This window comes from Mixophyes fleayi, chromosome 3, assembly GCF_038048845.1.
Source record: "Mixophyes fleayi isolate aMixFle1 chromosome 3, aMixFle1.hap1, whole genome shotgun sequence".
Lineage (NCBI taxonomy): Eukaryota > Metazoa > Chordata > Amphibia > Anura > Limnodynastidae > Mixophyes > Mixophyes fleayi.
This window is the reverse complement of record NC_134404.1, coordinates 257,585,968-257,610,541: the sequence shown is the minus strand read 5'-3', so window position 1 is coordinate 257,610,541 and position 24,574 is coordinate 257,585,968. Positions and strand designations below refer to the sequence as shown.

Genomic DNA, 24,574 nt, shown 5'->3' with positions numbered 1-24,574 from the left:
ACAGTCTTATAGTCTTCAGTTTTCTCAGTTCCGCTTGTTCCCATATATGTGGTTAAGTGTACAGTGGGTAGAATGACATTTTGTATCACAATTATTTTCTTTTTTTTAACCTCCTGGTTCAGGAGAGGAATTGCTTTTTTAGTAAAATGGTGTAGTGATGAAATTTGGTAACAGGGACACAAGACCTCAATTAACTGTCTAAAACCAGCTACATTAATAGTGGATATTGGATGCAGATCTAATACTAGCATAGTCTGTGATCCGCTTTGCAACTCGGTGACAGCTTTCAAACTTGCTTCCTCTTGCAAAGGATTGTTTAACAGTCAATTGTTGTGAACTTCTACTAGTCTTCTTCTTGGTCTGCTTCTGGGTTGAAGATCCACCCACAGCAACAGGAGCAGCAGCAGTGGTCCTAACGCTCAAGGATTCTGCAGTGGAGTCCTGGATAGGGGATGAGTCATCTCGCATTAGCAATTTGTGAATATATTGATGATGAAGGCAGTGCCGTAACTAGACATTTCGGTGCCCTGGGCGAGACAGGGCACCGGCGCCCCCCTTCGAAGTGGGAGTGACATTTGCCAAGTGGGTGTGGCCAACCTAATGTGGGGGTGTGGCTAGAACTTTATATATCTATCAGAGCCAGATTCACACCTCATGGGGCCCTAGGGAAGATATTGGTTTGGGCCTCCCCCTTCACACACACAGTGGCCCCTCACATACACATAATACACACACACGTGGTGGCCCCTCACATACAGAGCTGGATTAAGGCTTTGGGGGGCCCGGGGCACTTAAGGCAGGGGGGCTCCTATGATGTAGCATAGTTATCATTTTACACAAATAAACAGGCAATACAGTGTGCACTACTGTTAGTTGCACACAGCTCTGCCTGCACAAGCAGTACGTGGTGAAGCGGGACATACCTCCCAACTGTCCTTTTAGTCGGACCAAATCCTGACTAAGCGAGACAGCCACCCAAATTCAGGGCTGTCCCATCAGATTCAGGACAGTTGGCAGACTGTCCTGCTCTCTCCTACCTGTCTTGGTCACTTTCATCACTTGTAGCAGCTGGTTTCTTTAGCTCAGTTCCTTCTTGTCTTGATCCTGTGATGTTGGATCCCTATTTTGAAAAAAATGGGTACATGAGATTTAGAAAACTCCAACCAGCCCCGTTGTTAAATCAATAGTACTCACGCTTTATAATTAGGCCTCCCCCCATTCCCAACAATAATATTCACATTTAATAAGTAGACCCATTTCCCTCCAACCAGCCCCAACATTAAATTGACAGTATACCCATTTAATCAAAACTTATTTCCCTCCCTCCAAACAGTCCCAGCAATAAATAGCATTTACATTTAATAAATATAACCATTTTCCACAACCATCCCCGGCAATGAATAATTCATATTCACATTTAATAAATCGCCCTCCTCCCCAAAATCAGCCCCATGTTCAATTAATAGCCCCAAACCACCCCAGCATTAAATTAAATATTCTGTCACCTCACCTTAAATAATTAGCCCCCACCTTCACTCCACCATTAAATAGCCCACCTTCCACACTATATTAAGATCCTCCTTTCCCTCACACGCCTAATTAAAATACTGCAGCCACACACACTATATTAACAAACTTTCACTCCCCCCCTTCAGCAGCCATGGTCACTCACTCAGCCCCCCCCCCCAGCCGCCATGTTCACTCACTCAGCTCCCCCCCACAGCAGCCATGTTCACTCACTCAGCCCCCCCCAGCAGCCATGTTCACTCACTCAGCCCCCCCAGCAGCCATGTTCACTCACTCAGTCCCCTCCCCACCAGCAGCCATGTTCACTCACTCAGCTCCCCCCCCAGCAGCCATGTTCACTCACTCAGCCCCCCCCCCACAGCCATGTTCACTCACTCAGCCCCCCCACAGCCATGTTCACTCACTCAGCCCCCCCATGTTCACTCACTCAGCCCCTCCCCCCACAGCAGCCATGTTCACTCACAAATGTCTTGCTATTGCCTTGATGAAGTAAAATAACTCTGCATCCATTTTATTTGAAATGTAGAGCACAAATTTTTACGATAGCTGATGTTTCAGTAAATTGTTTGATGGAAAGTGGATTTCCACATTAAAATGTTAACTCATTGGACTGTATATCTAAGCAACATTTACTAAATATCTTGTTTGATACTTCTGTCTTCTCTTGCGTGTTTTTAGTTATTTATTTTTTTGCCATGCAATACAATACAAAATTGATCTCTGGATAGGTTTGTGCCCATTGCAGAGAGCCCAGAGGTTGGAGATAACTAAAAGAAGCTACACACACCCCGCCCCCCCTCCCCTGTACACATGTTCACTTATTCCCCGCGGTGAAGTCTTCTTTACTTATTCTTCCCCCTCCAGTACCTGTCCCTATCCCCCGAACGGAATAAAGACTCTAAGAATAAAGACAATCAAAAACACTCACCTCATCAGCCTGCAGGAATTCACTCTGCACCACACTCAACACATTGCGAGTGCACGTCAGCCAGCCACCACACTAGCCCCTCCCCCCTCTCGCGGCATCCGCCCCCCCCCCCTCGCGGGGGTGCCGCGAGTTGGGGGAGGGGACACAATTTTTTTTTTTTTTTTTACTCTGTGCCAGAGGGGAAGGTAGCGGGCGGCTGCTGCGCCCCCCTCGGGATTGCGCCCTGGGCGACGGCACCGCCCGCACCACCCTAGTTACGGCTCTGGATGAAGGTGTTGGGGGTATAAATCGCAGATGCTGGGATTTAGATGAGAGAAGGGAGGTAGCTGATGCTGGACTGTTTGTTGTTATTTTTTTAGCATAAGTTTCTGATTTTTCCAAGAGCTTTCCATGAACTCGCTTCAAATGGCGTAACATGGATGTAGATCCTAGATGGTTAAGGTCCCTACCTCTACTGACTGTGGCTTTACAAACATTACAAATGGCTAGACAACTGTTGTCAGGATTTGGGCAAAAATAATTCCACATATAAGAGGTGAATTTTTTGGTCTTATGCCTAAGCATGACAATGGCCTTCTTATCACTGGCAAGAACTGCTGCAGTCTTTATTGGAAAGTGTATGAAAATAATATTGTGACCTGTGAGGTGGTCAAAACTGACTGCATATGACTTGAAATTAGTGTCATTGAGGTTAATAATAGTGTAGGAACAAAAAAAGTGCAAAATTATGTGATTTTAGCATATTTTTTAGCAATTTTTCTAAAAAATACAGAACCAAAACACACGAGGGCGGTTTTGCAAAAACCAAAACACAAAGTTAATTCAGATCCAAAACCAGAACATGGGGGTCAGTGAACATCTCTACTTGATACATCATGTATTGCTACACTTTTCCATTATTTTAATGCCACACAGTGCTTTTGTTTTGCACAGACCAGAAATCAGAATGAAGATTTATTGGCTTTGCTCTTCTGGGGGAGAAAGTTATTTTGAGAATTTTGGGCGACTCTGGACCAATTCATTAATTATTTAAATTGACTGAACTTCAAATCATTTTGCCAATCTCTATTCTTTAGTGCTTATACCTGCATTTCCTCCTATTTAAAGCACATGTTCTTAGCACTCCTTGACTGTGTAAGATATTAGTACTGAGCATTAACTGTGAGGACGTCTTTGCCTATTGTTAATCTGTTGCTGAATCTTGGTCTGTTTAACCACACTGTTTTCTACAGCCCTTGACTTTGGTTAATGACCTCAACCACTCTGCTTTATTCAATCCTGACCTTGACTTTTGGTCTTGATTGTTTTAACTTTCCAATCCCTGACTGCTGTTAGACTGTTCCAATATCCTTCTGCCTAGATCATCAAACAGGAAATGATTTCTGTTTTCTTACTCCTTATCTTTGCCAGTCAGGATCTACACTTGTCTGTAATGATTAGCCTTACATAGGCTGCTCAGGCTAATATGGATTCACAGTGTGGCTGTTTCTAAGTACTCCATGTGACAAGGTGTCCATTTGGAACAGAGCCATACAAGATATTAATTATTGTCTGGATAGAATGCTCCATCATGCACCTCATTCCCCCAGCAATGGTCTCTCTACCTGAAACTCCCGATGTCATTAGAAGGGAGGTTTGCAGTCCAGGACTTTTCCATTGTTATGGAAACCCTTATTCCTGTTGAGACTTCCTTAACATTTTAGCTTTGGTCAGTTTCACTATTCACATGTGGCATATACAATATCACTGTTCATCAAAGAAGCTTGGTCATGGGCATCCACACTGTGACATAAAGATTCACCTCAGGTTTACAGTTTTACTAAATTTGTGCTAATGTCACAGGCTGCACTTCTGCTCAACTACTGCACATTTCGCAGGGTGACTGAATTGTAGAGCAATATGCAAATTCATTTTGCACCCTTACTGCTGAAAATATCTGTAATAATAACACTCTAGTTGCTTCATTTTGTCAAGAAACTCAGAACACCTTGAAAATTAGATTATTCGTAAATATTTAGCTATAAAACTGAATTAAATAATTGCCCTTAGTAATCAGGTGTATGTTTTGCATCATGGAGCATAAGTAACAGAATGACAGGTCTAAAATAACATCTAATGTTCGCCTGGCATCCATTTTAAAAGTTTCTATGTTCACACCTTCCTCGGAGGAGGAACCTATGCAAATTGTTCGCTGCAACTTAACATAATCTTCCTGTCCTCTCCAAACCAGGAACACAAGAGATTAAAGCCATTCAATGGTGGCCTTTTTCAGATTTATATTAATAAAATAACATATTTATAATAAACCCTAAAATAGAAGTAACGTATAGAAACATTGAATATTTAAATTAGTTCATAAAACCACAACTCAATCCTGCTCATATAGGAGATACTTCACTTGCAATTAACAGAAAGCTGGGGTTCAACAAATTGTTCAGACTTAAATGTACCTTTTCGTTAGGAACTCAATTTAGTCCCAATTGTATTCTGAGGGGAAAAAGTCCTAAGAATCAGTATATACAGTGATGGCCAAAAGTTTTGAGAGTTACACAAATATTATGTTTCATAAAGTCTTCTGCCTCAGTTTTTATGATGGCAATTTACATATACTACAGAATGTCATTAAGAGTGATCAGATGAATTGCAAATAATTTCCAAGTTCCTCTTTGCCATGACAATGAACATTATGCCAAAAACCACATTTCCATTGCATTTCAGCCCTGCCACAAAAGGAACAATTGACATCAGGTCAGTGATTCTCTTGTTAACACAGGTGAAAGTGTTGATGAGGACAATGCTGGAGATCACTCTGTCATGCTGATTAAATTAGAATAACAGACTGGAAGCTAAACAAGGAGGGTAGTGCTTGAAATCATTGTTCTTCCTCTGTTAACCATGGTTACCTGCAAGGAAACAGGTGCAGTCATCATTGCTTTGCACAAAAAGGGCTTTACAGGCAAAGATATTGCTGCTAGTAAGATTGCACCTAAATCAACCATTTCTCGGATCATCAAGAACTTCAAGGAGAGAGATTTAATAGTTGTGAAGAACAATTCAGGGCGCCCAAGAACATCCATCAAGCGCCAGGACTGTAAAGTTTATTCAGCTGCGGGATCGGGGCACCTATAGTGCAGAGCTAGCTCAGTAATGGCATCAGCCAGTTGTGACTGCATCTGCATGCACAGTGAGGCAAAGACATTTGGAGGATGGCCTAGTGTCAAGAAGGCCAATTCTCTCCAGAAAAAACATCAGGGACAGACTGATATTCTGCACAAGTTACAGAGATTGGACTGCTGAGGACTGGGCTAAAGTCATTTTCTCTGATGAATCCCCTTTCAGATTGTTTGGGGCATCTGGAAAAACGCTTGCCCAGAGAAGGAAAGGTGTGCGCTACCAACAGTCCTGTGTCATGACAACAGTAAAGCATCCTTAGACCATTCATGTGTGGGGTTGCTTCTCAGCTAAGAGAGTGGGCTTACTCACAATTTTGTCTTGAATAAAGAATGGTACCAAAACATCCTCCAAGATCAACTACTCCCACCCATCCAAGAACAGTTTGGTGACGAACAATGCCTTTTCCACCATGATGGTGCACCTTGCCATAAGGCAAAAGTGATAACTAAGTGGCTTGGGCATCAAAACATCAAAATTTTGGGTCCATGGCCAGGAATCTCCCAAGACCTTAATCCCATTGAGAACTGTGGTCAATCCTCAACAGGTGGGTGGACAAACAAAAACTCAAAAATTCTGACAAGCTATAAACATTGATTAGGCAAGAATGGGTGGCCATCAGTCAGTATGTGGCCAAGAAGTTGATTGGCAGCATGCCAAGGCAAATTGCAAAGGTCTTCAAAAATAAAGGTCAACACTGCAAATATTGACTCTTTGCATAAACTTAATGTAATTGTCAATAAAAGCCTTTGACACTTTTGAAATGCTTGTAATTTTGCTTCAGTATACCATAGCAACATCTGACAAAAAGGTCTAAAAACACTGAAGCAGCAGACATTGTGAAAACCAATACTTGTGTCATTCCCAAACCTTTTGGCCATGACTGTAGGTTTTAACTTGTCAAACAGATTATATGAGATTAAATAAATAGAAAACATGTTGGTAATTTTTTTATTTTTTTGTAAATGTGGTGATTCAAAACTATTTGGTGGTGACATTCGTATTCTATTTGAGATTGCAGTCACTAGGTCATTTAAAATGATGGGCAGTATATTTTAAATGAAGAACTTATAATTAGTTTTGCTCAAGCAATTATTGTTATTTATTTATAAACAATATATATGAATTATTAAGGTTCTTGTCACTCACCGGACCGTGAGTGCCTCTGCGCTGGTGCATGGTTCTCTAGCCTTCCTGCCGGCGTCTGTCCTGAGCCGCGGCCATCCACCATCTTAATGGACTGCGCATGCGCAGCATCCAAGAACTCTTATGACCTTTGCTTTTAATCTAATTGGTGAATCAGGCACCTCTCCCTATTTAAGGCACCTGTGCTTATTACATCATTGCCTGATCTTGAGTCTCATTCCCTGTGAGTCTCTGAAGGTGTCTCCTGTGTCCTGCTCGTGTCTTCAGTTTCCTGCTGATTACCTGCTCTACTCATCGGTGGTTCCCATACCCGCTACTGACTCCTGTGTCCTGCTCGTGTCTTCAGCTTCCTGCTGATTATTTGCTCTACTCATCGGTGGATCCCATACCCGCTACTGACTTCTGTATCCTGCTCGTGTCCTCAGCTGTCTGCTGGATTACCTGCTCCGCTCATCAGCGGTTCTCATACTCGCTACCGACTCTTGTATCCTGCTCGTGTCCTCAGCTGTCTGTTGGATTACCTGCTCTGCTCACCTGCAGTTCCCATACCCGCTTCAGCCGTTCAGCGCTCCTGCTGTGCCTGCATATCCTCGTGGACAAGCTTATCTACTCAATAGCGGTATGCTTACTTGTTATTGACTATCAACTGTTACCTTGCATATCCACTTAGGACAAGCTTCTCTACTCACCAGCGGTATGCTTACTTGTTATTGACTATCAACTGTTACCTTGCATATCCGCTTTGTACAAGCCTCTCTACTCAGCAGCGGTATACATACCGCATAGACTAATAGCTATAATGCTGCATATCTGTTTGGAACAGTTCCTCTGTGCTTTCATTGTCTTCATACTGTCACGGTTCTTACGATGAGACTCGGCAGATGTAGCGACCCCAAGGGATTCGAACAGTTTAGCACTACTCCAACAGGGCGCGGAGTCTAACGAGGAGATGGTGTTCACCAGGAACCGCCGCAAAGCGGTATGGGCTTAGCTGCATCTACCTCGCAGGTCGCGGTCCCTACTAGAGCACTGTACGGAAGTCCCTGAGAGAGTACAGGCAGTAGTACCGTAGTAAGAGTGGTAAATATAATAAGTAATGGCAATGAAGATGATGCAGTTCAGTGTAACTCTGCAGACCACTATGTGGTGTTTAGGTTCAGGAGAATGAGCGTCAGCTCTGAAGACAAATGTAGAGAAGTTGTCCGGAGATGAGTATCAGCTCTGCAGGCCACTATGTGGCGGAGAGTCCAGTAGAATGAGCATTAGCTCTGCAGGCCACTATGTGGTATAAAGTTCAGTAGAATGAGCGTCAGCTCTGTAGACCACTATGTGGTATAAAGTCCAGTAGAATGAGCGTCAGCTCTGTAGACAAATGTAGAGACGATGTCCGGAGATGAGCGTCAGCTCTGCAGACTAGGATGGAAGAAAATAACTGGAAGATAACAGGAAGCCACTTCTATCACCAGGAGGTGACTCAAAGAACAGGCACTGTAGGTAAGGAGGAAGTGCCTTTTAAACTAAGCGCCATTAGAATCCACCAATGAGAGGAGAACAGAGGTTTTAACGAAGCCGTCAGGTCTGCGCATACGCAGACCCGAATCCAAGATGGCGGCGCCCAGGACGGAGTGGAGCGCTGGAGCCAGGTAAGTCTGCCGGGTGTCGGGTGCGCTGCCCGCACACCCGGCGTGTGATACATACAGTTATTGACTCTTTTCATTCCTCCACTTATCCGCACTTGGACAAGTCCTCACCTACTCGCAGTGGTACAACTTGCTATCCGCAGACCACTGACGCCTCCTCTATCTACCTGCACCTGGACAAGTCTTCTCATCACAGCAGTGGTACAACTTGCTATACGCAGACCACTGACTTCCCGCTACCTACCTGCACCTGGACAAGTCTTCCCTACACAGAGGTGGTACAACTTGCTGAACGCAGACCACTGACTTCCCCGCTACCTACCTGCACCTGGACAAGTCTTCCCATCACAGCAGTGGTACAACTTGCTATCCGCAGACCACTGACTCTCCCATTACCTTCCTTCACCTGCTCACGTCCACCCTGCTCTCCGTGGTTGAAACCTGCCTTTCTATTTTGCTATGTTGTTGCGTAATATTGGGGCCTTGCACTTTTTTTTAAATAACACAATTTCATCTAAGACATAGGGTGAAATTAGCCACAATATTTGCTCTCCACAGTTATATCTCTGTGAATATATAAAACCTTTGCTTTTTTTCTGAATTGAATACTGTATATCCCTTAAAATCAGAAAATGAAAAGAAATAGCATTGACTAAATTACTGAAATTCTAGACTTAACATTTGGTAGCTCAACCTTTGGTCAAAATAAATGCAATCAACTTCTACCTATTGCAGTGTTTACTCTTCTTATGTAAATGGCTTCAGTTCTCCCAGATTTGAAGAGCACCTTCTCCCAACTGCTGTTTTCAGATCTCTCCACAAGTATTTTACGGGATTTTGATCTGCACTCATTGCTGGCCACTCCAGAACAGTCCAGCATATTGTCTTGAACCATTCGTGGGTGCTTTTTGAAGTGTGCTGGAAGATCCATGACTTTTGAAAGAAACCCGGCTTTCTGACATTGTGTTCAAAATTGCATTCCAAAATGTCCTGTTGATCTCCAGATTCCGTGATGCCAAGCACAGAGCAGGTGCGGGCGGTGCCATCGCTCAGGGTGCAAAGGCCAAAGGGGCGCAGCAGCCGCCCGCTATCTGCCTCTGTACATTCATGCCTTAAGTTCCACTACCAGGAAGTTCGGCATTTGGAACGCAAACTTGCGTTCTAAATGCGGAACTTAAGGGATGGATGAAGTAAGTTTCGGACATGCATTTAAATGAAAATAGGAAAAACATGCAATGTTTTGTGGAGCTATTATTTTGCCTTTGTATCTTGAACTGAGGATCAACAAGAAAGTAAGGATTAATTTTGATATTATGTTGATGCCTATATTTGCTTCGAACTGCTTAAATGTGAGTTGACCCCTATATTTGACTGAATGACTCCTGATACTTTGCCTCTCTGCGCCTGTGATGAGTGACATGAGAATGAATATTGCAACATGTAATGCTCACTGAACCTATAGCACCATAACATTACTCCTTTTATTGTCTTTTATTACCACTTACACATTGTAATTTTACTGACCTGACCAAAAACACTTAGCAGCTTTCTTTCATTTCTAGAGAGAGTTCCTGATTATCTGACCCTCCCTGGGTTGGCAATAGAGGAACGCCTGATATTTAATCTTGTGTGAAAGCAGTGGTATTATTTTTTTTTTTAATGTTGTAGAAAGTGACTAAAATTCATATTTCTCATGCATTTCTCTCCCTTCTGCTGCTTCACTTTCCCCCCTTGTGTCTCTCTTGTGTTTTTGCTTTATACCTTTGGCCTCCATCTCGCACAAAGTCTTGCATTTGCCTTGTTGCCTAACCTTTTGTATCTATCAATACACATGTAATACACTGTTGCATGGTGCCTGTTGTTCCCTTTCTGCTATAGAAACTTCACTCTCTGTCTCTTCTCTACCCAATTATAGTTTGTCTATTTATGACATGTTGCTCATGTTAATTATCATTAATATGGAAATTTATTAACATTGATTAGCAGAGATAGGATCTCTCTCTCCCCCTCCCTCCCTCCCCAGTACAGTTTATGTAAAATAAATATGTACTTTGTCCTCTACATAAAACAGCTAAACTTATGAATTTCTTCAGCAGCGCTGTACAGAGAACTCGTTTACACTACTCCCTGCCCCATTGGGGCTTACAGTCTAAATTCCCTAACACACAGACAGGCATGTTCTTATTTGAGTCGTAAGTGTATGAAATATTAAAATACTTTAAATAGTCATTAGGGCAGAGAGCCGGTTGATAATTTATTTCAATCCCACCACTGTATATATATATATATATTGATGCAAACAACAGATACCACATAAAAGGGGGCGCGTAACCCTATTCTGTATACAGTCACTAGGCGGGATAAATACACCCAAAGTCTAATGTACAGGAGGCAGCCAGTTCCAAAACAGGAGGTAAGTCTGGAAAATCTATAGAGGAATAAAGGAAACACGGCGCCACATAGTGTATTACCACAATATGAATACGTAATATAGTGAGAGAAGATAAGGTGTGATGAGTCAGATGCACACTCAAGAATTGTAACAACTCTCCAATATGAAGGATGGAACCGAAAAGGTGATTAGAGATACACACACGTGACAGCACACTGTATCCAATGCCACAGATAAAATCACCAATAACCATATATCTGCGTACCAGATGGTAGAACTAGAAGGTGTAAGAATCAGTTGAAATGATGTCTCCAAAGCTGTACAGATGTTACCAGTAACGTCACTCATCCAAATGAATAATCTTGTTAGGACTGGAACCTCAGCATCATAGGAGCAATAAAAAACTCATATAGTGTAATATTGTAAAAATCTGATTTTACTAATAAACAGTAAGTATCACACTTACATAAAAACACAAGGTAAAAAGCATATAATGGTATCTTTAGGTACTCATCTGGGATGCATTCAGAGATATATAGATAGATATCAATCAATTCATAGATGAATCTCCACAGCGCTCCCACCACGCTAGTACCATGATGTCCAAACGATAATAAAAATGTCCTCAGACACTCCTCAACGCGTTCCGTCTGTTTAAATGTTCAGACTTCATCAGGAGGTGAAAATTGAATCTTGAAAATTGTTCTTATTTGAGTCGTAAGTGTATGAAATATTAGAATACTTTAAATAGTCATTAGGGCAGAGAGCCGGTTGATAATTTATTTCAATCCCACCACTGTATATATATATATATATATATATATATATATACACAGGGCCGGACTGGCCATCTGGCACTTCTGGCAAATGCCAGAAGGGCCGATGGCTGGATCGGCCGGCCCGACTCCTCCTGTCTTCGTGGTGGCTGGTTCCTCCCCAGGAACCAGCTACCTCTGTTGCGCGCTCCTCAGCTTCCTCCCCCGTTATGCTGTGCACTGTTACACTGGTGAGTTTCCTGTTTTTTTTTTCACTGAATGGGGGGTCATGGGGGTGCCGCGATTTTCGGGGGGGAGCCAGGGGTGCCGCGATTTTTGTTGGGGGGGGGTCGCGGGGGTTCTGTCATTCTCGCGGAGGAGGGGTGAGTGAGCCAAAAGGGAAGGGGTGCTGTGAGAGGGGTGAGAGAGCCAGGGGGAAGGGGGTGCTGGGAGTGGGGGTGAGAGAGCCAGGGGGTGCTGGGAGAGGGGGTGAGAGAGCCGAAGGGGGTACTGGGAGAGGGGGTGAGAGAACCAAAGGGGGTGCTGCGAGAGGGGGTCAGAGAGCCAAAGGGGAAGGGGGTGCTGGGAGATAGGGTGAGAGAGCCAAAGGGAAAGGGGGTGCTGGGAGAGGGGGTGAGAGAGCCAGGGGGTGCTGGGAGAGGGGGTGAGAGAGCCAAAGGGGGTGCTGGGAGACGGGGTGAGAGAGCCAAAGGGGAAGGGGGTGCTGGGAGAGGGGGTGAGAGAGCCAAAGGGGAAGGGGGTGCTGGGAGAGGGGATGAGAGAGGGGGTGAGAGAGCCAGGGGTGCTGGGAGAGGGGGTGAGAGAGCCGAAGGGGGTGCTGGGAGACGGGGTGAGAGAGCCAAAGGGGAAGGGGGTGCTGGGAGAGGTGGTGAGAGAGCCAAAGGGGAAGGGGGTGCTGGGAGAGGGGATGAGAGAGCCAGGGGGTGCTGGGAGACAGGGTGAGAGAGCCAAAGGGGGAGGGGGTGAGAGAACCAAAGGGGAAGGGAGTGCTGGGAGAGGGGGTGAGAGAGCCAATGGGGAAGGGGGTGCTGGGAGAGGGGGTAAGAGAGCCAGGGTAGTAGGGGGTGCAGGAAGATTGGTGAGAGAGCCGGGGGGTAGAGGGTGCAGGAAGACGTTTGAGTGCCAGGGGGGTAGACGGTGCAGGAAGACGTGTGAGAGAGCCAGGGGAGTAGGTGGTGCAGGAAGACGTGTGAGAGAGCCAGGGGAGTAGGTTTGTGCAGGAAGATGTGTGAGAGCCAGCGGAGAAGATGGTGCATGGGAATGTCAGGGATACAGCCATCATAAAACACAAGTAGTGATGAAGAATGGAAATGCAGAGAGGGGACAAGTGTTAAAAAAAAATAAAAAAATCAAGCCTTCATACTCCATTCACTTATATTTTCTATACCCCCACTTCTAAATTTCTGCTTCGACCACTGCCCTCTGTTCCTGCTGGGAAGGGGTGCTGTGAGAGGGGTGAGAGAGCCAGGGGTTAAGGGGTGCTGGGAGAGGGGTGAGAGAGCCAGTGGGAAGGGGTTGCTGGGAGAGGGGATGAGACAGCCAAAGGGGAAGGGGTGCTGTGAGAGGGGGTGTGAGAGCCACTCAGTGTATGATGCAATATAGCAACCACAAAACACCAATGAACCTCCTCCATGTTTGACTGTAGAGAAGGTGTTCATTTAATTTTCTTTGCTGTAAACATGGGGATAATGTGATTCATCAAAACCTCTTATTTGGCCTAATCTGTCCACAAGACATTTTCCCAGAAGGAATCTAGCTTGTTCAGGTGTTTTACACAAACTCCAGTTCAACTTTCACATGTCTCTTCCTCAGCAGTGCGGCCCTCCTATTGTAATTTGTATCTAAAGGTTATCTTGAATCAGCTTGGCAGTTGATTGAGATGCTTTCTGTACCATTCGATTAAGCCTGCGCTGCAATCTTTTGATCACATTTTATCTCTTCAGAGAGGTTGTCTACAGTGCCATGGGCCTTAAACTTCCTATTAACATTACGTGCACATCAATGTGAACATCAAGGTCCCTGGCAGGGGCGGGCTGGGCCGGGGGTCAGGGGGGCATGGGTCCCCCGAGCCGCTCAGTCTAACCACTGTTAGGGCCGGCCGCCCAGCCCCCCTCCCCCCCTGATGCAATATTACCTCATTATTACCGGCTTTATTAAACGCGATGCGGCCGCGTCATGTGATGCGACCACCTGTGGGCACCCCGGGCTGAAACTTGCCAGTCCGCGAATGGTCCTTGGAGATTGATTTTCAGCATTGAGATTGTTAATGTTTGGCTACGATCTTTTGTCCAACATCCTCAGACAATTATATGACTTTCTTTCTTTACTCCGTGCTAATTGCAACAGACACAGGTACACAAAATGGAAGAATGGGTCCTTTTCTCTATCCAAGCTGATTTACTGTGATATATATTGCAAGCACCTGCTAATTACCACAAGTGAATGCAGATCCAAATTGAAAGAGAAACACCTGCTTGTAAAATAAATAATTATTTCTTAAAGGTAGCTATTTAAGGATTTCTGTGTTGAATAAGCTATGACTAATCTGTTCAGTTTTTCTGTGTTTTATTCCACTGCAAACCAAATAAGTACATATGTGAATACCAAAACATTTTTTAATTTCACCATTTTTCTGGAAAAAATGGTGCCTTGTTAGAAAATTTTGGAAGGATATCAATAAATTTGTCCACGACTGTTATAGCATTCACCAATGTTACAGGTTAGGTAAACATAAATGTAATAGGCTTTTTCAGGTACTGATCATGTGATTTATATTCAAATGACATATAGATAAATTGATTCAATAAATAATGTATTTCTGTTACCATCATCATCATCATCTTTATTTATATGGTGCCACAGAAACCCCAACATTGCACAATCAACACAATTTTAACAGAAAAAATACAGATAAGTAAAGGACAAAAGAAACAATAGAATCAGTAAAAATCAATAGTAAAGACTAAATAGAAGCAATTACATAACAAGACACAACTAGAACAAAGGAGACATAGCAAAGAGGATAAGGAGATAGGAGCTATAGAGTGCCAAACCTGTGAGAGTTAAAATTAAAGGGTTTAGGATAGTAAATGAAGATGAAAGAGGTGGAGTGAAATGGGCAAGTGGAGCGTGAGTAGGGAATTGTCTTAGGATGGGGTTGAGTAGTCAAGTGTGAAAAAGGTGAGTTTTGAGGGAGTTTTTGAAACATTTAAGGTTGTTGATAAGTCTGATTGGGCGGGGTATAGAGTACCAAATGTGGGGAGCAGTGTAGGCGAAGTCCTAAATGCTGGAGTGTGGGGTGGTGATAGTTGATGAGGAGAGGCGAAGATCATTGACAGAACGTAGTGGGCGACTAGGGGAGTATTTCTTGACGAGTATTTATTTCTTGGAGATGTAGGAGGGAGAGGCAAAAAAGAGCGGTGGTAGTTATTAAAATTATGATCGGAACCCCAACAATGGATACCCTGACAGGAATACACCAAAGGTGTGTTCCCCGACAGACTGCTAATACTGACAACCTGAAACATAGAACTGAAACACTGCAGATGAATGAAAAACCCGGCAGGCAGAGATGATGCCAGTGTGGACCTTCAAAGTGACATCATCACAACCTATCTTCATTCATCGGCAGTGTTTCAGATCTGTATTTCAAGCTGTCAGTATTAGTAGTCTGTCGGGGAATACACCTTCAGTGTATTCCTGTTGGGATGTCTGTTGTCGGGGTTCCAATCATCGGTAATAGGTACCCATCGTTAAAAGAGAGCTTTATAAGTGAGGGTATGCAACTTGAATTGTATTCTGGAGCGAATGGGGAGTCAATGGAATTTCTTGCAGAGAGGCATAGCAGGAGAGGAACACCGCATTCAGAACAGATTTCAGGGAGGACAGACATTTGTCAGGCAAGTCAGAGAGGAGAAGATTGCAATAATCAAAGAGGGAGATGACAAGAGCATGGATGATGGTATTGGTGGCATCCAGGGAGAGGAAAGGGCAAATCTGGGCAATGTTGCGAAGATGGAGGTGGCAGGAATGGGCAAAGCACTGGATGTGGGGAGTGAAATTGTGGGCAGAATCAATAATGACCCCCAAGCAGCGTGCATGGGAATTATGGTAAAAGGTGACACCATCAACCTTAAGATTAGAGGGAGGGATTTGACGTTAGGTGGGGGAAAGATGATAAGCTCAGTTTTGAATATGTGGAGCTTAAGGTAGCATCCAGCCATCCAGGCGTAACTGCTTCAGTTCTGTCTCGCTCTCGTGGCTGCCTGGCACTTCCAGGTATCGGCTCATGTGACGGCTCACTGGGGCGGGTTTTTGAAATCTGCTCTTGTATTTTAACAGCGCCCTGACCCTCGTGCAGTGTCAGAGCAACTTTGTTGCCAGCTCCTGACTCCTGGACCTGTTCCCTGTATCTGATCTGGTCTCTCCCCATGATTGATCTCTGTGTAACGAACCTCTGTCTGATGACTACTCTCCTAATTAAACCCTGTGCACCGAACCTCTGCCTGCTGAACACTCTCCTTATTTATTCGTGTTATACCAATCTTGGTTTCCATTTTGACTCTGCTTAGCCTTCCGCTTGTGTCCTGTCTTGCCTGCACGTGTACCGTTTTGGCTGTTGTAATAATTTTTCTATCTCACTGTACCCCTGTGTAGCTCTGTGTTCTCCAGTTACTTTTTCCGTAGTATTGTGCCCTGGGACAACCCAGAGGACTGCGACCTGCGAGTTCTCGGCAGCAAAGTCCATCCGGCCTTGCGGCGGTTCTTGGTGAGTACCGGGAAACTTGTTAGACTTCGCACCTCTGGGCCTGCCAGCGTCAACCAGGGTTAGTACCTCAGTTCCATATTCTACGGGTAATGTGACACCAGGTGGAGATGGCAGAGAGGCAGTTGGACACACGGGAGGGAGGAAGACAGAGAAGGTGAGGAAAGGTATAATAAAGTTTCATCAGCATAAAGATGATATTGGAGGTCAAAAGAGCGGATGAGTTGACCAAAAAGAGGTATAAAGAGAGAAAAGTAATGGGATAAGAACAGAGTCTTGGGGAACCCCAACAGACAGAGGGAAAGGAGAGAGCAGGTACCAGAGGAAGAAACACTGAAATAATGATTGGAGATGTAGAAGGTAATCCAGGAATGGACAGTGCCATGAAGGCCAAGAGAGTGAAGGGTGTAAAGGATCAAAGGGTGGTCAGCTGTTTCAAAGCGGCAGACAGGGAGAAGTGGCCTTTCAACTTAGCTAAGAGTAGAACATTAGTCACCTTGGTGAGGGCAGAATCAGTGGAGTGGAGAGAGAAGTAGCCCGATTGCAAGAGATTAATGAGGGAGTGAATAAAGTGAAAGTATGTTAAATAATTTAGACACCGTGGACCACCCCTCCTGCTGCAGAACTTTCTTTCTCATGACCTTTCCGGCTCTGTCCTCTCATAGTTCACCTCATACCTCGCCAACTGCTCCTTCTCTGTTTCCACTGCTGACTCATCCTCTCCTCCCTCTGCCCTACCCAAAGGAGTTCTTCAGGGCTCTGTTCTTGTGATCTCTTCTCCTCTTTCGGTCTCCATTATCACCTTTTACGTTGATGGCATTGAACTTTACATCTCTTCTCCTGAACACTCTCCCCCCAACTCTCGTGTATCTGACTGCCTTTCCACCATCTCCTCTTGGATGTCCTCATGCTTTCTTAAAATTAACATTGCCAAAACATAACTCATTGTTTTCCCTCCTTCAAAAACATCATCCCACTTTAATCTCTCTATCACTATTACCAACACCACCATCTCTTCTATTCCCCAACTCCGCTGCCTGGGTTTTACCCTCGACTGCTCCCTCACTTTTGCCCCCCACAGTCAGTTTCTTGCCCAATACTGTCGCTTTCAACTACGTACCTCCCTTGCTCTATCCGACTGTCCTCTAGCCTGTGCACCTTCAAACTGGCACCTAAATCTGTTCCTCAAAGCCTACCAGCCATCCTCCTAACCCTCTCCATTTCTTGTTCTGCTCACCTCCCTCTTCCACTGTCCCTGTACGTGCACCTCTTGCGCCTGATACCCTCCACTGTCTCCCTTGTGTGCCTGCTGTCTGTTTGCCCTCCCTTTAGTATGTAAGCTCTTACAAGCAGGGCCCTCTTCGCTCCTGTCTCAATACTTATTACTTCTGCTCCAGCTACACTGATATTGGCCGTGCTTGGAGCCTTTGGAGTCTAAATAGTACTTGATTATTGTTATGTGCTGTTTATCCTGTAATGTGTATTGTTTATAATATGTGAAGCAATACAGAAACCTTGTGGTGCTTTATAAATAAAGGTTCAAAATAATAGTAGACCAGCCATTCAAGAAGTTTGGAAAGGAATGGGAGTAGGGATATGGGGCAATATTTGGAGAGAGAGGCAGGGTCAAGGGATGGTTTCTTGACATTAGGAGTGCTGAGCACGTGTTTGAAAGCAGAAGGGAAGTTGCCAGTAGAAAGAGAGGTTGAAAAGGTGAGCTATGTGAATGCAAGTGTTAGAGGAGTGAGAGTGGAGAATGCGGGATAAAGCAGGGTCAAGAGAACATGTTAAAGAGGAGGAAAAGCTGAGGAGGAAGAGAACATCAGAGTCCGTGACTGGAGTTAAGATTTCATTATGTGATTCTGTGGAAGTCTGCTGAAGATATTATAACAAATGTCGTTGTTGATTAATAAATTAATTTGATTGGTTAAAAGGACTATAAAAAGTTTTACAAACTGACTTTTAGATCCAGAGAAGAAATAAGCCCCTGCTTGATTAATCCATATCATTTACGGTCCCAACTGCATGGCAATATAAACGCCCCATATGTAAACAAAACAAGAGTTTTTATCGCTTATTCCTAAAACTGCATATCTGCGTATCTAACAAAATAAAAACATGAGGTATTGGTTCATATTTTGATCCAAACAAATAAGTCTGCATCCCAGCATCAAGTGTATGTTGTTGTATGCAAGGTGTTAGAGTGACATATATGCTTTTATCATCATTAAAATGCAGCTAAAATCAGATGCACTCACCTCCCAGGTATAGGGGCTGATAAAGTTACTGACAAATTGTTTGTAAGAACAAATCTAAATGCTATTCTCTGCAATGAACAATATATAAAAGGTTATTATTTCTTACATGGGATAAGCATTTGCCAAGAGTTTTATTTTAATTAGGTGGAATAAGGTTATATTGGTGGTTACCCATAGATTGCTGGGGGAATTGTTATTTAGGATCCATCCTACTTGCCATCAGACACACTCAAACTTTGCTTTCTGGGACACTCAGACACCTTGTAGCAACAAACAAAGGTTGTCTATTCTAAATCTAGGTTATGGTGAATAATGTGCCATTGAGGAGTTACCGTTGTTATCTGTGATATTGGGGATGGTCTGAAGTGAAACTGCATATGCACTTTCTAATATTAGTCCTGAGCTTTCTGCAAATAGATCAGTTGTTTTGCAAAGTAGAATAGCATTGGATTTTCTGCTGGCTAATGGAGGAGAGACCTATGCCCTCATAGGTAAGGAATGTTGTACTTTCATCCCTGATAATTCTAAAGAATTTATAATTGTAGAATGTAAGTGTTGTACTATAAAACAAACACAAGAGGAGGGATTCTAAGCATTAATAGAACATAGGCCTTTTTTCCTATGCCTGCAAGGAAATGTGTGCTGATATGTATGTACTGTAACAATGAATATCCAGCTTGTATATCCAAATCCTTAGTTTTAAACTTTATTATTTTCCAAATGATTGAAAGGAGTCAGTACACTGATTTAATTTGTTTGCCTTGCTTAGACTTGTAGTTTCACAAATGTACTTAATTAATTTAATACTTAAAACCATTGCCTTAGCGCCCACCATCTAGGGGTGCCAGGAGGAGCTCCAATGCTAGGGTTGCCAACGTGCAACGGAATACACAGAGTTTATTATTTGGGACCCCACGCTGAGGATCAACCTGTTATAGTGAACTGCCACAGCCTGACATAGCCTCATGCTGGTTGCCGCTTTTGCAGGGGGACACCACACTCGCTGTACCCTTTCATTAGCAATAACCAGCCCAGGTTGTAGCACTTTGCGGGGAACAGATTTTTTTTATATACAGTAAAGATACTGCTGAAGATCTTCAGAGTAGTATGTATGTTTACAGCAGCCATTCAGAAGTTGCAACAGATACACCTCTCCTAAGAGGCATATCTGGAGATGTGACCTACTGTAAATAGGCTGCATCTCCATGGGGTATTCTCAGTGCCTGATTATCCAATAGACTGACTACACTACAGCCTAGGGTGCAAACATTTTGGGGGTGCACGATTTTTTGGGGGGGCAAAATTGTGAGAGGGAAAGGTATAAACTGAAATGCGTTTTAAATTATAAGAGAATAATTGTTCATATTATTATCCATGCGAAGGCTGAAGACAACTCCCCCCACCCTCAGTAGTGCTCTTTCATGCCTCCGTTCCACTATATAGTTATTTTAATAAAAACTAAATGAATGGCAAAGATTACCATGACCCATATAAATAGCCAAGTGGAGTTGAGTGTGGAAAACGGATTTTAAATTAAAGATGAGTCTGTTTTTATATTTAGCATGTCATGTAATGCAAAAGTATTAGTCATAATCAGGCCCAGAGTGTTCTACAGTTACATATACAAATCCATACTGTAAGTAACCTGTACCAGCTTTTCACAAGCCACCTCAAGGCAGGTAATAGCAAGTTCAAGCTACGTCTAACTCAAAACTCCACTTTGTTTTACTGTGCATGTGTGCATATGTTGTGAAGCAAACTGTAATTTTGCAACCTGCAGTTGGACTCGCATCCTAATCAGGCTCTAAATGTTCAAGTGTCAGTAAAGCCTTGTTATCAATATGTAAGCTCTATATATAATATTCTTTATTGCATGTATGTATGCAAAATGCAATAAAGAATATTATTTTCATTGAGTAAATATATTTAAATAGAAAATGTGTGAAAATTGTTACATTAATGCTAAGACCTCCAAATGTGTAAATAGTGCCTTTTGCTATTTAACAATGTAAAACATCTGGAGGATTTATGTGGAATGTATGCATGTATAGTTTAGGCTTTAGTTTTTACAAGAAAGTTTATAAAGCATTTCTTACATTTTATTCAGTAGTGTATGAATATCAAGCATGCCAAATGACAGCACTTCATAATTATATTAAATTAAATATGAGTCTGAAAGACTAACGCTTAGAAGGGGTTGATTGCTTGGCTGTGTTAACCCTTTAAATACCAGTGTGAAAAGTGTTAACTCTTTTAGCCATCAGAGCACAGAGTGTGCACAACTACGTATTTCAGTCATAGGTTCTCTACGGGTCTTATAGATAGATTTTGGCAGTTCAGGAGAGGTGTGGAAGTGTGTGCTTGTATTGGGGAAGGGATCAGTTAAATCTGTAACCTAAGAGATATCTGAGTGCAAAAATTAAGTTTGGAATCCTGTGTGTCCCCTTACAGTAAACTTCCAGGTCACGATTGCGCAGAGTGCGGTTTGTGACTGGTAAAGGTAGACAGGAGCGATTTCCTAATAAAATAGAGGTGATATATTTCTTGACTGTTTGATTATTTGATAAGTTATTAGGTCGGGGAGTGGGCAGAGTCGGGTATCCCTGACAAGCATCATTATATACTTACTCCTAGAGAGGCTGATGATTTTATACTTGCACCCAGAAGGCACTTGTTTTGCACATGCTTGTGAAGTCTTATGCTTCTCTATTTAAACCATTTCAGGCAATTCTTTGGTACCTTAGCAACATGTTAGCATTTGTTGTGCTTGTGCTTTACTCTGTATGACCTTCTGAAACTGACCTGACTTTTTCTGGACTCTGACAGTTTACTTGCAACACTGACCCTGGCCTGTTCTACTTTTTCTGATCCTCTTCTGCCTTTCATGCCCTTATCTTATAAATTCACTCCAGTTCCTTTATACAATGACAGAACTACACTAGTGCAGGGGGTGTGGCCACTACAGAGCCCAATTATGCATTTATGCCTGATCATAACTCCCTTGAAGGGTGACTTGGGAAAGCCAATTAGAATCCTCGCCTCAGATCTAGACGATGCCAATGACTTGAATATCTGCCTGATATCTAGGCAACTACTAGCTATATAGTAGGATTACATCAAAGACAACTTGTTACAACAGATATTTAACTGTATATTAGCATAAAATGTATCATTATATGTTTGGATGCCACTGCAAATACTATTGGATTGTGTTCGCTGTGCAAACAAAGATAGAAGAAGAAAAAAATAGAAAGAGATTAGATGCTTCTTTTCCTAAGTGATGTAAATCACAAGAGGGAATAGCAAATTATAAGTACTTTTAAAGGTTGTGGAATTTTTTCATATATTGTTTGTGATTTACATGAGGATTTTAAAATATGTTGCTTGCATGTGATTTGTCTGACACAGGGTTGGAGATAACACAGTTTTTGTCTGGTAGGAAGCGGGAGAACTGTTTAATATGGTCCTCTTAACAGAGCATTCCACATGGCAAACTCCCACACTCCAACACTGGGGAAAATTGTTCAGGCACTGGGTCAGCCACTAGACAATAATAAGTAAAAATCTATGTTGTTAGTTACAGGGCTACAGTTGTGTTCCTATAGTAAACTGTATACTACAAGCACTGAACTGTATATGGTGGGCATGGAAACGTACATGATAATGTATTTAAAGGTATATGGTGGTTATGGATCTGTTTAATATGCCAGATGTTCGACCATTTGGTTCCTCCATTTGCCAAAACATGCATATCCATACTTTCCCAAAATAATTTCCGACCATGTCCTTATCTGAGTTTGTATGTTCTCCCCGTGTTTGCGTGGGTTTCCTCTGGGTGCTCCGGTTTCCTCTCACACTCCAAAAACAAACTGGTAGTTAATTGGCTACTAACAAATTTACCCTAGTCGGTAGGGCAGAGACTGATGTGAGTGAGTTCTCTGTACAGCACTGTGGAATTAGTGGCGCTATATAAATAAATGGTGAAGATGATGATAGTCTAAATATATAAATCATAAATTCACGTTATAACTACAACTATGAGGCTAGAAGTGGTATAAAACTTTTCAGAGAGGCCACAATGTATGCTGTAAAGTATATAGTATATTATATTGTATATGTAATTGGAATTTTTCTGTGGGCTAGGGCTAAACATATGCTTGCAGTTTTAAGTAGACACGGGCCGCTACTCAAAGAGTTTGGGCCACTTACTTGTATTTGCACTTCAATCAGAGGTGTCCAGCCCTATCTAGAACTCCATCTACCACACTTAAATAATTCATCCTAGGTAAGTCTATTAGGAAAATAAGTGTGGATTTCAGGTACAGAATAAATTGTAATGTGTGTGTCATGTTGGGAGGTCTGTTTCATATGTGCACAGGGGACAAGACTGACAGCACATTTCTTCTCATAAGACAAGATGAAAAATTAATCTCGGATGGCACCAGGGGGGATTTTCACCTGAGCTCCTGTTCCCCAGCATGGCTCTCCCCAGTCTCCAACTCTGTCAGTGCTCCACTCACTGGGCTCTTTTGCAGTAATTAATTACAGAATGAGCACAGGAAAACTCAAGCTCCCTGTGCTCCTTTGTAGAATCATTGTATTCCAATGACTGGCATGAGTGGTGTAGGTTACAGGAGAGGGAGTGGAAATATTCCTGCTTTTCTCTCATTCCTTTGCTTACCATTTTAGTCACCACAAGCTGCGGTGTAAAAGTGCAGCCTCATGTAGCCAAATGGTCATATCAATTTGGTTTTATAGCCAATAATCAATTGTCTGATGGTTATTTTAATCATAATTTGCAGATGTTCACTTGCTATTGGAACTAGTTTTATTAGCAGAAGCAACATTTAATAATAACATTTCTCTGTAACTGCTGTAAACTGAAATGATACCTATAGTAAAATGCAGTTATTGAATTCTGAGACCATGTGAAAAACTAATGAACTGCTTCAGCAAACTCTTTTGGACCAATATTTGCACAATTTTTTATCCAACTGCAAAATCCTAATAAATAAACTGATTGGATTGTTGTACTTGTGCAGCTAATTTGCATGCCACACTATGCAAGGCGAATGTCACTATAAATAATACAAAGTAAACATAAAGTCCAAAGCAATGAGTATGTTAAGAGCAATTAAATAATGAACATCATCCTATATAGTCCTACATATATATATATATATATATATATATATATATATATATATATATATATTTATAAGAAGTTTGTTTGTTTGCTTGTTTGTTGACAAATATCTTCCACATATCTCAAGGTAATGCTGCCAAATCTTACATAGTTAAGTATCTAAAAAAGTAAGCTATTAGACCACATAGCGACAGCGTGAAAAAACAGGGTTCTGAAATAACACTGGCAAAGCTGTGCAACAAAGAGCATGCCTCTTAAATGTAATCTAATGTACATTAAGCATACTGTCACAAATGTGCAGCCTGTCCCAGATACAGCAATCTGAACAGCTGGCCGTGATTGGTGTCACCTTAGTCACTTAGCAATGAATACACCTTTTCTGCCACCACAAAGGATTTTTTATGGTGTCCTTACGTTCACCAGAACCACTTATTAATGTTTCACAAATAAATCACATACACATGTAGCATGAGCCTCCCTGGGCTTCCTAAATTCACAAAGAATCACAGAGAGTATGATAGATAAAATATGTTTAATCTTAAAAATGTTTCCAAGGTTTATTTACAAAAAGTTAATAAACAGAGAGATAATAGGTTTGCACAAATGAGTTTCAGAAAATAAAATAGGATATAAAACCAGAATCCCTACTTACAAGTTCAATAATCGGCATGTGAGGAGTACACATTGAGAAGAATGGCAAATTTAAGTCATGGTAGACCCTCCTCAAAGAAATGAACAATCTGATGTCTGTAACAAAGGATTTTTAAACCATTTCTTGTTGGGCTCTTCACCCCCCACCTTAGGAATTTTATTTTTCACCTAAGT

General features: G+C 42.5%; 1 protein-coding gene across 1 annotated transcript in view; it reads right to left on the bottom strand.

Annotated features, from left to right (window-relative positions):
• The window catches only part of LOC142144515 (protein unc-93 homolog A-like), a 69,303-nt gene that overhangs the window by 36,241 nt on the left and 8,488 nt on the right, over positions 1 to 24,574 (bottom strand). The window lies entirely within an intron of this gene.